The 18,112-nt window shown below is 41.1% G+C and overlaps 1 pseudogene; it reads left to right on the forward strand.

Moving 5' to 3' along the window:
- The window catches only part of LOC100956341, a 37,286-nt pseudogene extending 19,378 nt beyond the window's left edge, over positions 1-17,908 (forward strand).
- Positions 17,909-18,112: the final 204 nt, after the last annotated feature.

Below are 18,112 nucleotides of genomic sequence, written 5' to 3' on the forward strand. Positions count from 1 at the left end.
GCCTGTAGTCCCAGCTACTTGGAAGGCTGAGGCAAGAGAATCACTTAAGCCCAAGAGTCTGAGGTTGCTGTGAGCTATGATGCCAGGGCAGCACTCTACCAAGGGTGATAGCTTGAGACTCTGTCTCAAAAAGAAAAAAATTAAATAGGAAGTCGATGTTGCCTTTTCAAAATCCCTGGGACAATTACAAAGGACTAAAATGAAGGCAGATTTACTTGGCCTAGAAATATGCTTGTCCAGTTAGTATAGGATCTAATTCAAGGGCTGTACTGATGTGTACAGATTTCTACATATGTGGAGGGACAGATTTGATCAAGCACTTCAAGGTGGGTGAAGAAATAGTGGCTGTTTCAGCATAATAATGAAGAGAAGAAAGGCTAAGTGTTCTATCGAGTCAAAATAAGAAACCTCTTGGTTTTGAAACTACTCCACTAGGAGCACCCCGTGGCTCCCACCCTACTCAGAGTGGAGCCTGTGGAACAGAGTGACTGGCTCGGTTGACTGGTTAAAGAAGCGCCCCTGGGTGAGAGGGGCAGAGGAGGGCAAGCGTTCTCAACCTGGACTGTGCATTAGTCTCATCCAGTGGGATTTTAAGAGGGAAAAAAGATTCCTAGGGTTTCACTCCAGATCAAATGAGTTGAGCTTCTGGGGGTGAGACCCAGGTATGTTTGAAAAACTCCTTAGGTGATTCTAATGCATAGGATGGGGTAAGAATCACAGGGTTAAAGGAGCCCAAGGGCTTCGAAGCAAGGAGTGGAAGGGAGTGGAGGAGTCCCAAAGCAACAGGTGACCATGAGAGATTAAATTGAAGGAGCCACACCCCTGGGGGTGGGGGGGACGTGTTTGTTGAAGGAGCCAGCCTCCAGTCCCTCAATTCCCTGTGGACTTTGTATGGTTTGGAAGATATAAGACTACACTGTGTGTGGTTGCCTGAGATAATGTAGCTTAAGGCTGAACCACCACTCCCTTTCTGGGATTAAATATTTAAAATCATATTATTTACAGATTATTTTAGACATATTAAATACAGATTATTTTAGAGGAAATCATCAATGAAAGTTAAAATATCCCATACTCTCTCTGAGATCCTCCCCACATTTTTACTCCAAAGAAATATGTGCCTTGTCTCGGCGCCTATGGCTCAACCGGCTAAGGCGCCAGCCACATACACCTGAGCTGGCAGGTTCGAATCCAGCCCGGACCCGCCAAACAACAATGATGGCTGCAACCAAAAAATAGCCAGGCATTGTGGTGGGCACCTGTGTTTCCAGCCACTTGGGAGGTGGAGGCAGGAGACTCGCTTGAGCCCAGGAGTTGGAGGTTGCTGTGAGCTGTGATGCCACGGTTCTCTACCCAAGGCGACAGCTTGAGGCTCTGTCTCAAAAAAAAAAGAAAGAAAGAAATATGTGCCTCATCCTGGATGCTCATGTCCCTCCAGAGTGATTTCCGACTTTGCCCATATCCAAGAACTTTTCTATGTAAATAATGTAACCACTTCTTTACATATGCTAAATGAGCTTGGACTTGATCAAGATTTAACAACTTAAACTTCTCAGATGCTCCTATAACATCTTAATTTATTCTTCCTTAATCAATATCTCCTATCTTCTGAGTCATTCATCTTTAATTCTAATTTTATTATTTCATCTTTAATTCTAATTTTATTATTTTGCTTTGCCTGTAAGTTTCTTTCACTTTTATGGCAAACACTTGAAGTGGTACTTTTCATGAAGGATGGAATTATGAAAATTAATGAGACAAAGCAAGCCACTGACGTGTTACATCATTGGGATAAATGATGGTAGGTAATTTTTGAGTTCCAATTTGATACAAGGGACTTAACCAAGCGTTAAGGGTCAGCATTAAGGTGTTCCGAATTGTTACAAGTTCAGATTTAATTTTAGAGAAGTTATGATCCTGGAATATGCCTCAACCAAATAAATTGATAAATTATCTTCATCTCCAGTCAACCATTTACGTCATTTTCCCAGATAGGAATTTTAATGTCATGCAAGGCAGCTTCATTCTGAGTCATCCGTAACACTTCTTGTAACTAGAGCCAGATACCTCGTCAGCACATTCATTTTTATTATAGGGCCCAAACCATCAATGAAAATTAAAACATCAATTCTTTCAGTTTGTGAAAGAATGGGGAGGGAAGAGAAAAAATATATATTTTCTTACATATTTTGGGATCCTCCAAGAGAAAAAATAAATTTCTGTGCAAAGACAAAATTGAATTGGGCATTTTGAATACATGTTGCTGAGATAAAAATGTTTGGTCCCAGGAGCTGAGAGAACATGTTACTGAATGATCATGTAGCATTAAAGGTTTATCTTCAAGGAGATCTTGAGCTAAGAATATGTAACTATTTTTTATCTAAATTTTAGTTGAATAGATTTTACTGAATTCCATTTACTGAATTCCAGCTTACAAATGTAGGGAACACCTTTATGAGGGAGATGCAACGTTAGGTGTAGGAGATACAGAAACAAATACTGTACAAGAGCCTTCCTCCCGTGGAGTTTGTGGTCTAGGGCAGAAGAGATACTTTAGACACATAATCTCTAATTCATTAATCTATCTACTGACAAATGTTTATTGAGATGTTAACATATATCAGCATTGCTCTAAGCGTTGGGAATAGCAATATGTAAAACTGATGAAAACCCCTGTTTCCATGGAATCTCTGATTGTGGTAGGTCTTGCAGAAGAAAATGCAGGCTGCTATGGGACCTCATTCAGCATGAACCCTACAGCTGGTCTATCTGCTTGTTCAAAGGCCTCCTGGAGAGGGCTGGGAAACTGATGCTGGCTATGCTTCCTTGATGTGACTTCAGAGAGAGGCTGGGAGTGATGGGGGAGGACTTGGCTTGTGCCTAAAGACCCTGTGCCTTGTTCTCGCACTACGTGCAATTTGTCACTACCAGACTGATGAGGTGCACCTGGCCACTTACCAGTGTCTCTGAGACACACCAGACTGGGTTACAAGCAGGGATATGCCTACACTGTATGTGTGTATGTAGGCACATATACATGTGTGTACGGCTGCCCCTGGAGAAACTTCCCTGCTTGCGGAGTGTATGACAAGACATTCACTAAGCAGAAATCATCATAAGCAAGTGTACATTTGGGGGGAGGGGAGGCTTTTAGGACCAGGAATCTGCACACCTTGTTCTGTTTTGGAAAATGTTGTCCATGGATTTTGATTGCGCTGACTTTCTTCTGCATTCTTCATATAAGTAAATTTTTGTTTTTCTGCATGGTATCTGTGACCGATCTTTCCATCTATCTAAACCTGCTATCGAAATCAGTCAATTTAATGGTTGTATAGTAGAAGGGAGATTTAACAGATGATACATCATCTTTTGCATACTATTTTAAAGATGATAATAGACATTATATAGGCATAAAAAAATAAACCTCTTAATTTAGGCACTGCATCCTGTGGCCATATACTACAGGGTCCATTGAGGGGGTCATCTTCCACCAAGGTCATCCTTTTCACTATAAAGTTTCATCTAAGAGCAAGACCACACTCATATAGCTACCGAAGTGGGTGATTTGAGGAAAGAAGACTTTTTAAACAAAAAATATTCTCTCTGGGCTTGGTCCTTTTGGCTGCTATTAAAAAAATACCATAAACTGGGTAGCTTACAAAAATCAAAAATTTATTTCTCAGAAACATGGAATTTGGGAAGTCCAAGATTAAGATGCTGAGATCCTGGGTCTGGTGATGGCCCCTATTCTTGTAGACTGTTACCTTCTCACTCTAACTTCATGTGGTGGGAAGGATGAGGGGGCGTCTTTCTTGGGCCTCTTTTGTAAGGTACTCTAATCCCATTTATTAGGGCTCTACCCCCAAGACCTAATCACTTTCTAAAGACCTCATATTCTAATGCCACTTCCTTGGGGGGATGGGATTTCAGAATATGAATTGGAGGAGCAGGGACACCAACATTCAGACTGTAGCACTGCTATGATTGACTCAGGATCTATCCTTAATATGTGGTAGGTATACTAGAATCGGTTTCCCTAAAGCAGAGAATCTGGCAATGAGTCAGGAACAGAGATTTTATTTGAGGGTTGCCCTAAGAGTCAAAAGTGAGATAGCAAAAGAAGTAAGAAAGGGAAGGGGGAAAAAAAGCCCTCAAAGAATACTTTATTGAGCTGGTCACCACTGTGCCCAGCTGGGGCTTCATCTCCCCAGGGCCTCTCTAGAACAACCCATCCAAGGATAGGAATTCATTCACTGAGTCCCATTCCCCACCGGTTGTTAGTTGCCTCCAGGGATGTTAACTCCTCCAAACCTCAACTCAGCTTGCAGACTGGGAGCAACCTTCCTGAGTTTCAGAGAAAGCCCTAAAGGAGAAAAGAAAAAGAAGCCAAGGTCTGTGGTTGAGGTGGGACACTGCCACGTGCATGGAATTTTCCACCATGCAGGACTAAAGACCGAGGAGCTGAGCAATGTGGAGTGAGGTACCCAAATCATCTACTACAGTGGGACAGGGTTGTTTTATTTTTTTCTATTTTCTGAGGGCTGAAACATGCTGACATTCTTTAATGGGACACAGCACATAAAAAGTCATGTATAATTGGGGTGGCACCTGTGGCTCAAAGGAGTAGAGCGCCAGCCCCATATACCAGAGGTGGTGGGTCCAAACCTGGCCCTGGCCAAAAACTGCCAAAAAAAAAAAAAAAAAAAAGTCGTGTCTAACTAATGGGACATTTGATGGTGTGCTTCAAAGGGAGAAAGAACATTTTCAGCATAGTGCTGTACAGGAAATGTGCTAAGAAGGCCAGTGTGGCAATGTGAATGTTTTGATTGTCCTGTAGATGTCCTTTCTACCTCTTAGAGGGAGCTTACCATTGAGAAAATGGGGATGAGAAGCTGATGAGTTTTACAGTGGTGAGTGGTAGTTACCAGATAGCATTTATTGAGCACTTACTTTATGTTGGGCGCTGTTCTAAGCTCTCCATGTGTTTTAGTACAGATGTGGGGCCTCTGTGCTGAAGATGCCTGAGCCTGAGGGTAGCTTTGTCTTTCTGGTCAAGCCTAGAAAGAGGCAGGACGGTCTTGGCTGGATTGGGCTGATGCAGGAGACGTAGAACAACACCTAAGTCTGCTTGCTGCCCGCACGCCTGGGAGCAGTGGACTAACCACTCGTGTGTCTCCACCATACTCGTCCTGGAGAAGCTCAAGAACAGAGAATCCTTCTTTATCAGTTTGCTACTACTTTACTCGCAGAGCAAAAAATATCCCTATATTATTTTTTACTGATGGCTCTCCTGTTAAAAGAACCTATGTCCATTTAAGATAACAAAACAATTTGAAAAGGGATATCACCTAAACAACTAAAACTGATGATTCATACTGACACAGAAATAATAGAAGTAACAGTAAATAAATATTTATTTGTTTATTTAATTTTAGGATGTCATGGCAATTCAGAACATGTCAATTCTTCCCACTGCCCCACTCCTTCCCTCTCTCTCTGGTTCACTTGGTAGAAACAAGAGTTTGAGGCTTTTTATTTTGTTTGTTTTTGTTTTTGTCTTGAGACAGAGTCTCACTCAGTGACCCTTGGTAGTGCGCCACGGCATCATAGTTCACAGTAATCTCAAACTCTTGGACCCAAGAGATTTTCTTGCCTCAGCCTCCCATGTAACTGGGACTATACCAGTTACTACGGCCACCATAGTGTCCTGCTATTTTTAGAGATGGGATCTTGCTCTTACTCAGACTGGTCTCGAACTTCTGAGCTCAAGCAATCCACATGGATCGGCCTCCCAGGGTGCTGGGATTACAGGCAAGAGACACCAAGCCCAGCAATTTACCTCTTTCTTTTAGGATTGATTTTTTTTTTTTTCTTTTTCTTCCCTCTCTTTTTTAGCTAAGGCAGGAGAAGAGTTAGGCTACCAAAGCAGCAAGGCTATGCTCTGTCATCAACCAAACAGGTTTTTTAAAACACCAACCACATACTAGCCACTTCTACCCTCAGGAAACTTGAAATGCAACAGGAAGGAGTGAGGCTGATCAGAATGCTTTAGGTGAAATGTAATCCTTTAGAGTTGTCAGGTTGATAGAATTAGAGAGCACAAAGCAATCTTTAAAACTTAAAACATGGGGCGGTGCCTGTGGCTCAGTGAGTGGGGTGCTGGCCCCATATACCGAGGGTGGCAGGTTCAAGCCCAGCCCCGGCCAAACTGCAACAAAAAATATAGCCAGGCCTTGTGGTGGGTGCCTGTAGTCCCAGGTACTTGGGAGGCTGAGGCAAGAGAATCACCTAAGCCCAGGAGCTGTGATGCCACGGCACTCTACCGAGGGCAACAAAGTGAGACTCTGTCTCTAAAAAAAAAACCAAAAAAACCCCAAAACTTAAAACATGATTTTAAATTTCAAAATTCAGTAGAAAACCTGGGGAAAAATATTACCCGAAAAAGAGTATTTGTAATATCAATAAAGGAAATTACAACATAGCCAAAATATGCAGAAATAAGAATAATGAATGAAGGCTGGGCGCAGTGGCTCACACCTATAATCTCAGCACTCTGAAAGGCTAAGAGTTCCAGCCAAGAGTGAGAGCCCATCTCTACTAAAAACAGAAAAATTAGCCAGTGTCATGGCAGATGCCTATAGCCCCAGCTATGTGGGAGGCTGAGGCAGAGGGAAGGCTTGAGTCTAGGAGTTTGAGGTTGCAGTAAACTATGATGATGCCACTGCATTCCAGCCTGAGTGGCAGAGAGAGATTGTTTCAAAAAAAAAAAAAAAAAAAAAGAATGAAAAGTTAACAAAAATAGGCTGAACTTTGGGCTCACACCTGTAATCCCAGCACTCTGGGAGGCCAAGGTGGGTAGATTGTTTGAGCCCAGGAGTTCAAGACCAGCCTGAGTAAGAGCAAGATCCCATCTCTAAAAATAGCCGGACGTTGTGGTGGGCACCTGTAGTCCCAGTTACATGGGAGGCTGAGGCAAGAAGATTGCTTGAGCCCAAGACTTTATGGTTGCTGTGAGCTATGACACCAGAGCACTCTACCAAGGGCCACAAAATGAGACTCTGTCGAATGGAAAGAAAAAAAAGGAAGGAAGTCTCATGGGATTTCATAAGATCAGATGGAGATCTTTAATTATGAGATAATAAAATACAGCTTTCCTGAACGGAAGAAAAACTTGAAGTTTTAAAATGAATGTACTCTCCTTGAGCCAGGCAGCTATAGCTTGTGAAATTTCTGAATTCCAAAGTAAGAAATGTATCTCATAAGCTTTCAGATGGAAAAAATCAATTACCATAGAGTTGCTTCAAAGTCCCTGGGAATAGACTGTGTCCTCTGTTAACGTTTTTACCAGCAGCGCTACACAGCAGCAGTTAAAAATCTAAAAAATGCCACCAGAGGCTGCCCAGAAGAACATGAAGAAATTTATGCAGAGAGTGAAAGGAAGGGATCCCACAGGTAACTTATAATTAGCATGTATAGGTAATTTGTGGTCACATTTTAAAGAAGAGAAGAAACTGGATTGGCTCGGCGCCTATGGTTCAAGTGGCTAAGGCGCCAGCCACATAAACCTAAGGTGGCGGGTTCAAATCCAGCCCAGACCTGCCAAACAACAATGATGGCTGCAATTAAAAAATAGCCTGGCATTGTAGCGGGTGCCTGTGGTCCCAGCTACTTGGGAGGCTGAGGCAAGAGAATCGCTTAAGCCCAAGAGTTGGAGGTTGCTGTGAGCTGTGATGCCACGGCATTCTACCCAGGGGGATAGCTTGAGGCTCTGTCTCAAAAAAAAAAGAAACTGTATTAGCATAAGACTTCCGATCTGTAATATTAGAGGCTAAAAGATAGTGCAACAATGCTCGCAGAGCTTTGAGAAAAAAGATTTGTGGTTCAAAAATTCAAAGTGAAGGCTCGGTGCCCATAGCTCAGTGGTTAGGGCACTGGCCACATACACCAGGGCTGGAGGGTTCGAATCCAGCCCAGGCCTGTTAAACAACAATGACAACTACAAAAACTAAATAGCCAGGTGTCGATGTAGCAGGCGCCTATAGTCCTAGCTACTTGGGAGGCTGAAGCAAGAGAATTGCTTAAGCCCAAGAGTTTGAGGTTGCTGTGAGCTGTGATGCCACGGCACCTACTGAGGGTAATATAGTGAGACTCTGTCTCAAAAAAAAAAAAAAAACCCAAGTGAAATTCAGATTATCATTTACATGTAAAAGTACAAGAAAAAATTTGAATATGCAGGCATTTAAAAATATATCCTCTGTGTACTCTTTTACAAGAAACTAATGTTCAAAGAACATAGAACTGGAACTTACATATCAAAATACAAAAAAAAGAGAGAGAGAGAGAGAAAATAAGAGGGCTGAGATGACTTTTTTTTTTTTTTTTTGAGACAGAGACACACTTTGTCACCCTGGGTAGAGTGCCCTGGTGTCATAGCTCACAGCAACCTCAAACTCTCAGGCTCAAGTGATCCACCGGCTTTGGCCTCCCAGAGTGCTAGCATTACAGGCTCCAGCCAGTGACCCAGCTACTTTTGCTTTTTTAAAACTTCTAATTTGAAATAATTTTAATCTTATGGAAAAATTGTAAAAATAGTACAGAGAATTCCCATGTATCCTATATCCAGCCAACATTTGACATCACCATAGCACAATTACTGAAAGCAGGAAATTACCATTGACACAAAGCAATGAACTAACCTGTAGTCCATATTCCATTCTCACCAGTTTTCCTAGTATTGACTTTTCGGGTGCGGCACCCAGCCCGACATCCCACATACCGCATTTCAGCCCTCGTATTTCCTTAGTCTCCTCCACTCTCTGACAGATCTTTAGCCTTTCCTAGTCTTTTATGACACTGACAATTCCTAAGAATAATAACCAGTTATTCTGTAGAGTGCCCCTCAATTTGAATTACTCTGATGTCTTCCTCATGTTTTGATTGAAGTTATGTACTAATTTCTTTACAAGAATGCCACAGATGCAGTGCTTTGCCACTTCTGGTGCGCCACATCGGGGTATATGATATCACCATGCCCTCTTATGGAGATGGTGGCTTTATAAAGTTACTGTCTTCCTTTTATAAGTACTGAGGTTTTGTAGGGAGATATTTTAAGACTATGCAAATGGCCTCTTTCTCTTTATACTTTTGTTCACTTATTTTGGCGTCTATGGATGATTCTGGGCTGCAACATTTATTATTGTGTTTTACTCAGTGGTGATTTTCTGGTTGCATTGTTTCATTTCATCCACATTTATTAATCAGAATTCTATTATACATAAGAGCCATCCCTTTTCCCCATGCATTTATTAGTTCGATTGTTTATTTTTGTCAGCTTGAATTCATGAATTCAGTGGATCATATGTCTTGTTGCTTACCCATATTCACTCCCCATTTTTCACCCTGATTCTACTTACCCTCATTAGTTAAGTTAGCAGGTTAACTAGCCTCATTAGTTTCTGGTTTACCTTTTCAGCATTTTCCCCTCACAGTCTAATTCAAATCCTTCCTAGTCAGCCCATACCCAGATAAGGAGAGAGGCCTAACCCATCCGCCTTGTGAATAATATTTTTCACGGCCACTGGAACATACTGACACAGCTGATATGACACTTGACTGCAAAAGAACCAGACCCATCTGGATCCAACCACTTCAAGCCAGAAAAGACCCCTACTTTGACTTTACTATGGCTTTTCCCTCATTGAAATCTCATTTTAATGCTAAAAATCATGCCCAGGGGTGGGAGACTTAACATGCTAATGAGACATACACCAATGAAAAAATATAAAGTAGGACTATACAGGTGCAAATTTGCATGCTTAAACATCACCCCTTTCCCACCTAAGCTTCTTACAACTTTCCCTGAACTCCCCTGGGGAGCCAGCTTCAGGGCTCTCTCCTTTGTGCTTTCTCCCCTGTGCTTGGCCAAGCTTCAGCCCCCAGAAAGGCTTTCCTGGGACTCCCATTTGGTCTTTCGTTAATTTCTATTGCATAGAGAACCCCAGGGTCTGTTTCAGTAAGGGAAGGATTGTACCAGTTTGCATTCCTAACAGCAACAAAAAGACTATTTTTTTAAGATCTTGCCAACAAAATGTGTTGTCATATTTTATTATTAAATTTTATTAAAATTTTATTTTTGCTATCTGATAGGTGAGAAATGTTATCTCAGTCTTGCTTTTAATTTGCATTTTGTAAATTAAGAGTGAGTTTGAACTTTATACATAGAAATACATATTTAAGGGTCACTTTTTAAATAGACTTATTAATATAACTGATTTTTCTGTCTCTATAGGTTTATTTATTTATTTTTTTTGAGACAGAGCCTCAAGCTATCCCCCTGGGTAGAGTGCTGTGGCATCACAGCTCACAGCAACCTCCAACTACTGGGCTCAAGCGAGTCTCCTGCCTCAGCCTCCCAAGTAGCTGGGACCAAAGGTGCCCACCACAACGCCTGGCTATTTTTTGGTTGCAGCCCTCATTGTTGTTTTGGTGGGCCCTGGCTGGATTAGAACCCACCACCTCAGGTGTATGTGGCTGGCGCCTTAGCCGCTTGAGCCATAGGCGCCAAGCCATCTCTATAAGTTTATTAAAGCCATTTCTATTATTCATTCATTCATTCATTTTTGAGACACAGTCTCACTTTGTTGCCTTTGGTAGAATTCTGTGATGTAATAGCTCACAACATCCTCAAACTCTTGGGCTCAAGAGATCCTCTAGCCTCAGCCTCCCAAGTATCTGGGACTACAGTTGCCCGCCACAACATCTGGCTATTTTTACTTAATTAATTAATTTATTTTTGCAGTTTTCGGCTGGGGCTAGGTTTGAACCTGCCATCTCCGGCATATGGGGCTGGCGCCCTACCCTTTTGAGCCACAGGTGCTGCCTGAATCTGGCTATTTTAGAGACAGGGTTTGGCTCTTGCTCAGGCTGGTCACAAACTCCTGAGCTCAAGTAATCCACTGCCTCATCCTCCCAGAGTGCTAGGATTACAGGCAAGAGCCACTGTGCCCAGCTACAACCATTTTTATATGTGAGTTTGTGAGAGAGAGAGAATTGTCCACTGATATCTTTTTCCCATATTTCTATTGGATCCTTGAGTACTTTATCCCTTAATTTTTAAAGATTCTTTATTTATTAGGGATATTAGCCCTTTGTCTCTATATATGGTGAAAGAATTTTTTTTTTTTTTTTGCTGTTTTTGGCTGGGGCTGGGTTTGAACCCACCACCTCTGGGGCTGGCGCCCTACTCCTTTGAGCCACAGGCGCTGCCCAGTGAAAGCATTTTTTTTATCTGTTTGTCAGTTGTCTTTTGACTTTGTTTTTGGTACATGTTCTCATGCAATTTTTTATGTTGTTAGATTCATCAGTCTTTTGTTTCAATTGCTTCCAAATGTATATTTATAATCATTACCAACTGCTGGCTCCTTGAAAATACCACCAAAATGGTCTACTAATGAAGCAAAACCAAGTTTAAAAAACAAAACCAACTTCTCACTACAGTAAGGAAGTCTATTGTCTTCACATAATCTTAGTAGTCTCAGAATATCGAGTCAAGGGTGGGATATTTGTAGTTTTCTGGCATCTGGTTTTAAGGTGGGTCTTTCGATGTGAAGTGTGGAGGCCTGTTTGGGATTGGTCAAACGTTAAGACTGGGCAATTACAGGATTGTTGCACACAGTGTGGCAGGGTTATAAGGCTGGCCTTAAAGGCAAACAGTCATTAGAAAAGATAAGTTAAGTGATACTGCTCTGAAGAGAGGGCTGTTTACTATGATGAAGGTTTGTGAGTAGTCTTTCTTCCAGATACATAGATTCTCAGGAAATTCCTTTAAAAAGTTATTTGTAAGTTTACCTTCTTGGGCAAGAACTTCTTGAAACAGCAAAGTCACTTGAGTAGGTTCCTAATCTTATTGAACTGTGTGACTTTAGGTTGTTTTAATTTAACTTATTTATTTAATTTATAGGAGTCATATAAAGGCAGGTGGATGGCCTGAGCTCAGGAGTTTGAGAACAGCCTGAGCAAGAGTGAGAAAAAATAGCCGGGCATTGTGGTGGCACCTGTAGTCCCAGCAGTGTCATAGAAGACCAAGAAAGGCTAAAGATCTGTCAGAGAGTAGAGGAGACTAAGGACATACAAGTGCTGAAATGCAGTATGTGGGATGTTGGACTGGATGGTGGACCCAAAAGTCAGTACTAGGAAAACTAGTGAGAACAGAATATGGACTACAGATTAGTTCATTGCATTTATCAATGGTAATTTCCTGCTTCTAGTAATTGTGCTGTGGTGATGTCAAATGTTGGCTGGATATAGAATACATGGGAATTCTCCGTACTATTTTTACTATTTTTTCCATAAGGTTAAATTATTTCAAATTATAAGTTTAAAAAAAGCAAAAGCAGCCAGGGTCACTGGCTGGAGCCTGTAATCCTAGCACTCTGGGAGGCCGAGGCAGGTGGATCACATGAGCTCAGGAGTTCTAGACCAGCATGAACCAGTGAGACCCCCATCTCTAAAAATAGCCAGGTGTTGTGGCAGGCACCTGTAGTCCCAGCTACTGGGGAGGCTGAGGCAAAGAATCATTGGAGCCCAGGAGCTTGAGGTTGCTGTGAACTAGGAGCCATGGCACTCTACCGAGGGTGACAAAGTGACACTCTGTCTCACAGAAAAAAAAGCAAGTGTTAATAAAGCCATATATACATATTTCCATGATCTTGAAGTGAAGTGAGAAACCTTCTTAAGCCAAACAGGAACTACAGAAGTCCTAATTCAGTTCACAATCTGGCAGCCAATGGCTTGATTCAGCTTCCAGACTCGTTTTATTTATAGATCACATTGCCTTGTAGTTAACCCCCTACATATACGCTTGTTAATTGTTCTGTTCCCTGTTTCTATAGTTTCTCAGAATAGTCCCGGATGTCACCTTCGGAGTCTGGCTTTTTCCACTTAACATAATGCACTTGAGAGTCATCCATGTTGCTGTGTGTCTACAGTCTGTTATTATTACCGGCGGGTACTCCATTGAGTGCAAGTATAACAGTGTATTTATCCATTAAGGGACATTTGAGTTATTTCTAGATTTCGGCAATTATGAATAAAACTGCTATAAAGATTCATATCCAGGTTTTTGTGTGAACACATTTGAGTGTAAAGAGTGGAATTGCTGGATCATATGATAAATGTTATAGACCGAATGTTTGTGTCCTTCCAAAATTCAAGTTAAAATCTTCACCCCACTGTGATGGTTTTGGAGATGGGGCCTTTAGGGGGTCATTAGGGTTAGATGAGGTCATGAGGTTGGTGCCCTCATAATGCATTACAGCACTTATAAAAAGAGGAAAAGACATGATATTTCTCTCTCTCCTTGTACAGGCACCAAGGCAAGGCCATGTGAGCTCATAGTAAGACAGCTTTCTATGAGCCAGGAATTTGGCTTTTTCACCTGGAGTTGAATCTGCTGGCAACTTGATCTTGGCCTTCTCAGCCTTCAGAACGATGAGAAAAAAATGTTGTTTCACCCACCTAGTTGATGGCATTTTGTTGAAAACATCCTGAGTTGACAAAAACACTAAATATGAATGTCATGAGAAACTGCCAGTTTTTGAAAAAGGCTGTGCCATTTTGCATAACGGCACAGTGATATATGAGAGTTCCAGTTGCTCTGTATCCTCTCCTGCACTTGGTATTGTCAGTCTTTTCAATTTTAGCCATTCTAATGAATGTGTGGGAATACCTGATAGTACTTCTAAGTTGGACTTCCCTAATGGCTAATGAAGTTGGACATCTTTTCATATGCTATTTGCCATTCATACATCTTCTTTCATAAAGTGTCTGTCCATGAGTTTTGTACATTTTAAAATCTGAGTTGTCTTTTTTTTTTTTGACTCTGTCTCACTTTGTCAAAGTGGGTAGAGTAGCATGGCATCAACCTCAAACTCTTGGGCTCAAGTGATCCTCTTGCCTCAGCCTCCTGAGTAGCTGGAACTACAAGCACCAGCCCTAACACCTGGCTATTTTTTTTAGAGATGGGGTCTCGCTTTTGCTCAAGCTTGTCTCGAAATCCTGAACTCAAACAATCCACCCACCTTGGCCCTCAGAGTGCTGGTGTTACAGGTGTGGCTTATCTTTTTGTAGAAGACAGCTGCTACCACCTTCCCTCTCTGCACCATGACAATACAGTCAGAGTGGCTTGGTCTCAGTATCAATCAGTGTGTTTACATTAATGTGACTCTGCATAAAGTATTCAAAGCTGAGCCATGTAGGAAACTGAGATTAACTTTTCTTTTCTGAATAGTGCTTGCCTAGAGCAAACTGTCTTTTTTCATCATCTGTTTAGTTTTCTATGTACTTATCACTAATTTAATCCAAATTCTTTGCCTGTATTCTATTTTTTTTTAGAGACAGAGTTGCACTTTATCACATGGCATCTACTCCTGGACTTAGGCGAGTCTCTTGCCTTAGCCTCCTGAGTAGCTGGGACTACAGGCGCCTGCCACAACGCCTGGCTATTTTTTGTTGCAGTTTGGCTGGGGCTGGGTTCGAACCCACCACCCTCAGTATATGGGGCCAGCGCCCTACCCACTGAGGCACCACCCATCTTTTTTGTTTTTGAGTCAGAGTCTCATTTTGTCAGCCACAGTAGAGTGTTATAATGTCATAGCTCATAGCAACCTCAAACTGTTGGGTTCATATGATCCTTTCGTCTCAGGCTTCTCAGTAGTCAGGATTACAGGCACCTGCCACAGTGCTTTGCTATTTTTTTTTTTTTGTTGCAGTTGTCATTGTTGGTTAGCTGGCCCAGGCCGGCTTAAACCCACCAGCCTCAGTGCATGTGCCTGGTGCTGTAACCACTGTGTTACAGGTGCCAGGCCACACCCAGCTATTTTTTAGAGACAGCTCACTCTTACTCAGGCTGGTCTCCAACACCTGAGCTCAAGCAATTCAGCCACCTTGGCTTCCCAGAGTGCTGGAATTACAGGCATGAGCCACCCTGCCTGACCTTGAGTTGTCTTTTTAAAAATTGAGTTATAAGTGTTGTTCATATATCTGTATCTAAGTCCTTCATCAGATATATTTAAGCATTGTTTATATAGAGAGATAGAAGGCCTTTATCAGATACATGTTTTATAAATATTTTCTTCCAGTCTGAGCTGCCTTTTTACTTTCTCTTAAAAGTATCTTTGGAAGAAAGCTTTTACTTTTTATAAAATCTAATTTATCACTTTTCCTTTTATGTTTTATGCTTTTTTCTGTACTATTTAAGAAATCTTTGCTTAACTCAAAATCTCAAAGATTTTCTCCTGTATTTTGAGAAATTGCATAGTTTCAGCTTTTATATTTAGTTCTGTGATCTCTTTCCACCATGTGACCCAGTAATCCCACTTGGATTTACAGTAAAAGAACTGAAATCAATATATTGGCACTCCCGTGTTCACTGCAGCACTATTCACAATAGCCGCCTAAGTGTCCATCAACGGATGAATGGATAAAGAAAATGTGGTCAGCATACAAAATGGAATATAATTCAGCCTCAATAGGGAGGAAAATCCTGTCATTTACAACAACATGAGTGAATCTGGAGGATTACACTATGTAAAATAAGCCAAGCACAGAAAGATAAATACTGCATGATCTCACTTAGATGCGGAATCTAAAAAAGGTGAACTCATAAAAGCAGAGAGTTGAATGGTTACCAGAACCTGGGGGTAGGGATGGGGATGGGAGGGAGAGAGTGGGAGTTGATCAAGGAGTATAGAGTTTCACACAGACAAGAGGAATAGGTCTTGGGATCCAATGCACAGCAGAGTGGTTGTAGTCAATAACAATGTATTATATATAGTCGTATGTCATTCAATGATGTGGCTCTCTTCTGAGAAATGCATTGTTAGGCAATCTTGTCTTTTTGCCAACCTCATAGAGTATACCTACATAACCTATGATGGTACAGCCTACTACACACCGAGGCTACATGGTATGGCCTATCGCTCCTAGTTACAAACCTGAACAGTATGTGACTGTACCGAATACTGCAGGCAGTTGGAACACAATGGTAAGTGTACCAATATCTAAGTATATTTAAACATAGAAAAGGTACAGTAAAAATATGATATGAAAGATAAAAAATGGTACACTTTGTAATGTGTAGGACACTTAACCATGAATGGAGCTTGCGGGACCAGAAGTTGATCTGGGTGCGTGAGTAGTAAGTGAATATGAAGGCCTAGGACATTACTGCACCCCACCATGGACGTTATAAACACTATATACTTAGGTGACATTACATTTCATTTTTTTTTCAATAATAAAGTAACTTTAGCTTACAGCTTTTTGAATCTTGCAGTAACACTTTACTTAAAACATAAATATGCAAAAACCTGTTTTTCTTTATATTCTATAAGCTTTTTTTAATTTTTAAAAATTTTAACTTTTTTTTTACTTTTAAAACTTTTTTTTTTGTTAAAAACTAAGACACAAACACACGTGGTAGCCACTTAGGCCTACGCAGAGTTCGGATCATCAATGTCCCTGTCTTCCACCCCTACATTTTCTCCCACAGAACAGTCTTCATGGCAATAGCACCGATAGCACTGCCGCCCTCTGGACACCTTCTGAAGGACCTGCCTGAGGCTATTTTACAGTTAACTTTTTTCTTTTTAATAAGTAGGAGGAGTACACTCTAAAATAACAATAAAATGTATAGCATAGTATAGTATAGTATAGTAATATAGAGACGAGTAACATAGCTGTTGATGCTCACTATAGGACTGTCAGCTCAGCATGTCTGTTCACAGCAGCGGCACCACAGACAGGTGAGCAATGCATCGCACTGTTAGGACGGCTCTCTGTCACTAGGCAATAGGAACTTTTCAGCTTCATTATAATCTTATGGGACCACCCACTGTTATTTACGTGGTCCAGCATTGACCAAAATGTCATTATGAGGTACATGACTCTATGTAAGTCTACATATGTTGGCATTCTACTAGCAAATGCCTGGATATATAAGAAACAATGGTTTTGCCTCTGGAACTCTGAATAAGGGAGGCTAGAGAGAGGAATATTTTTAATCTTCATTTATTTTTTAAATTTCAGATTAATATATGGGTACAAACGATTAGGTTACATGGTTTGCATTTGTTAGGTAAAGTCCAAGTTGTAGTTGAGCTCTTCACCCAGGAGGTGTGCCATGTACCCCTACACTGTGCCCGTTAGGTGAGAACCCACCAATCCCCCTCCTTCCTCCTTCCCTCCTCCCACTCCCTCCTATTTGAATTTACTTGTGTTTTTCTTTCATGTGGGTGGGTGGTTGTTCATCTACTGGTTCCATATTAGCATAGAGTACATTGGATACCTTTCTATTCTTGTGATACTTTAATACTTAGGAGAATGTTCTCCAAATCCATCCAGGTAAATATAAAAGATACAAGGTCTCCATCCTTCTTCATGGCTGAATAGTATTCCATGGTACACACACACCACAGTGTATTTATGTTACTCCTCACTTTAAAACCTTTTATAAAAATAATAGACTAAAAAATATTGTCAACATTACCCCAGGAAAGGTAGTGTTATTTCTCCATTCATCTGTTAATTGTGACTTAGCACCAATGAAGTTTAACTTTTCTTGAAGGTTTTCCTTGTTGTTGAGTGAGTGTTCTTTCTTCCAGGAGTTGTTGTGTCTTTAATTGTGTTCTCAACATTGACTCATAGTTTGGCTCCATTTTCCTGTTTGTAGTGTCAGTTCCTGCTAAGACAAACTTCTTCATCAATAAATTCAGACACAATGATTGAACTGCACAGTTTCCCACCAAAGTCAGCCCAAGCAGCTGCTACATCTGACAGTAGCAAAGAAGAGGCCTCCCGACCTAGTTGGGCCGATGTCCTGACGGGGGAAGCAGGCCTTACTAAACAATAGAACTCTGCTTCAGGCTGTCTTCATTTTTCTGTCCAAATGGCCATTTTTATCCACAGGAAGTAGATAAAATGAACCAACTGTGATAGTTCCAAGGTGAATTAAATTCTTAGAGATTTTTCAGATCATAATATTTTCTACCTCAAAATTATTTATTGTATATCAAATATTTTAAAATTTAGAGAATATTGAAGAATATGAGAAAAG

The sequence above is a fragment of the Otolemur garnettii genome, unplaced genomic scaffold (genome assembly GCF_000181295.1).
Source record: "Otolemur garnettii isolate 467f Iridium unplaced genomic scaffold, OtoGar3 scaffold00008, whole genome shotgun sequence".
In the NCBI taxonomy this organism is placed as follows: Eukaryota; Metazoa; Chordata; class Mammalia; order Primates; family Galagidae; genus Otolemur; species Otolemur garnettii.